Consider the following 2708-nt stretch of genomic DNA (forward strand, 5'->3'; position numbering starts at 1 on the left):
TATATATATAACAAATTTTTATTGTAATTGACACAGCCCCGCGTCGTTTTACGCCGCGGTGCAAAGTCCAGCAAGTGCCGCACGGCCGACGACGTCCCGCCGCTATACCGTAGTCTTCTTCCCATTGTCAAAATAACATCGTCAACATACTGATCCGCACTCGCACACCGTCGTCATCTACGCTGCTAACCTATTGACGCCCTCTCTTCTTAGACTCCCTCTCCGGAATCGAACCCTTGATATTGATATNGACTCCCTCTCCGGAATCGAACCCTTGATATTGATATTGATATTGATATTAACTACTATCATAACATGAAACTAAAAAGTGAAAAATAAATATAGTTTAAAAAAACTAAAAAACACGCTTTTAAATCACATCGAACTAAAAAGCTAAAAATAATTTTTAAAATTAACTTAAAACAATAATGAACGAAAAATACTAGTATTATTGTGAAAAAAAGCGTGGGTGCTTTATGCCATATTTTTTGTATATTGAGCGCCTGACGCTTTTTTTCACAATAATACTAGTATTTTTCGTTCATTATTGTTTTAAGTTAATTTTAAAAATTATTTTTAACTTTTTAGTTCGATGTGCTTTAAAAGCGTGTTTTTTTAGTTTTTTTAAACTATATTTTTTTTTTGATAGTGATTTTAATCACTGTCAGATATCATTATACTTGATCCAACTATGTAACGTTACAACTGTGCCGAGACCCCCCTGTGCTGGGTTTTTTTATCTTAAATATGATTTTTTATGTATGTATGTTACATAAAAACTTATTAGTATTTATAGTATTTTGGCTGGCAGGATTCGAACTCTGTACCCCGAACTTATAATACTGTATAGTTAAGAACGCAACCACTGTGATGGTGATGAATAATTTTTATAAAAAGAATTATTTAAACTAGTTCAAAGTTTTGTTTTTAATTATTAGTACATAACATAAGCTTTAATTTGACATATGTTTAAAGGACACAGTATTTTCGGATCGTATTCAAAAGTCGAGTTTCGTAAAAAAGTTGCTACTTTGAATCTTCCCCTGTGGGTAGATAAAGAGTCGGATTATCAAAAAATTTATATAAAATGAAAGGTAAATACCAAAAGGTTTAAACATAAAATATTATTTTAATTTGTTAATATTTCAAATATTTATGGCAATTTTTAGGAAAAGAATGTCAAAATTTACTAACTTTAAAATTTATAGTTTGGGGGATTTTCACCAATTACAGGTAATGTGGTAAAATTTTTTTAATTTTTGAGGATAATGTTTGACTAGATACGATTTATCTTTTAACGTATCGTTGAGAAAAATCGGTACAGCGAGAACTGAGAAAAAATAGGGACAGACACAAAAAAAACCCAGCACAGTGGTGAAGTGGCATAGTTGGATCAAGTATAATGATATCTGACAGTGATTAAAATCACTATCAAAAAAAAAAAGCTTCGATGCAAGTCTTTAGATAGTGTTTAATTTTAAAAAATTGGTGTTATTCCAAAAGCTACATGATCTGCTAGTTCCTTATTAATATCCTGATTAAAATAAAGTATATTGAATGAAAAAGGGAATATTAAAAAATATTATTTCTCATAAAAAAATTGTGTTGATTCATACACTTTTCAATAAGTTATAGCATTATTAAGTTAAAAATAAAATCGGGAATTTTTACCCGAAAATAGCATTTGGTAGCCATTTTCACCACGAAGACAAGTCCAGAGGTCAAATTTTTTTTTTCATAATAAAGTACATAACATTAGCTTTATTAAAAATATATATAAAAGTTTCAGACCTTCCGGAACACTTTCAAAAATTAAGTTGAAAANATATATAAAAGCGTGTTAAAAACGTTTAACTCTTTTGATTTTTAACACGCTTATATTAGTTTCACTTGTATGTTGTTGTTGTTTGTAAGTTTGTAACTCCACGCGGCACGTGTTATTGTGTCGCGTATCCCGTCGTGTATGACCTTGAGACTATACTGTTGTAACTAGTGATGGGCATAATCGAGATATCTCGATTATGAAAATAATCGAAATATTTCGATTATTGAAATCATATCCATTATATAATCGAGATATTCTGATTTTTAAAATAATATTGATTATTCTATAATCGAGTGATTATTTCTAATGATTTCTCGTTTATTATAAAAACAATGATTTCTTGATCTTGAAATGTATATAATCGAATAAAAGTTATTTCGAATGATGTCCATGAAACGATGAAACGAGAGAATACTATTTTTAAGTTTTTATTTAGCATAAATTATAGTCGAATTATTATTAAATTGTTGACTTCGAGTCTTCTTATTTTCAACTCGTTCAATCGCTACTCATGACAACACCTTATCTGTCACATTTTTGGGAAGTATGTGATGATTAGAACAGGGGGGTCGCGGCACAGTGATGCNCACAGGGGGGTCGCGGCACAGTTGTGACGTGATATAGTTGGATCAAGTATAATGATATCTGACAGTGATTAAAATCACTATCAAAAATAAACGCTTCGATGCAAATCTTTAGATAGTGTTTAATTTTAAAAAAAATTGGTGTTTTATTCCAAAAGCTTCTTATTCTGCTGGTTCCTTATTAATATCTCGATTAAGATAAAGTATGTCGAATGAAAAGGGTTTATTAAAAAATATTATTTCTCATAAAAAAAATTGTGTGGATCCATACATTTTTCAATATGTCATAGCATTATAAA

The 2708-nt window shown here is 29.9% G+C and overlaps 1 long non-coding RNA gene across 1 annotated transcript in view; it reads right to left on the reverse strand.

The window, feature by feature from the left end:
• LOC126899191 (uncharacterized) overlaps positions 1-2708 on the reverse strand; it is a 154180-nt gene that overhangs the window by 26258 nt on the left and 125214 nt on the right. The gene's annotated exons all lie outside the window — the stretch shown is intronic.

The sequence above is a fragment of the Daktulosphaira vitifoliae genome, unplaced genomic scaffold (genome assembly GCF_025091365.1).
Source record: "Daktulosphaira vitifoliae isolate Bord-2020 unplaced genomic scaffold, ASM2509136v1 Scaffold_2, whole genome shotgun sequence".
NCBI classification, from domain to species: Eukaryota; Metazoa; Arthropoda; class Insecta; order Hemiptera; family Phylloxeridae; genus Daktulosphaira; species Daktulosphaira vitifoliae.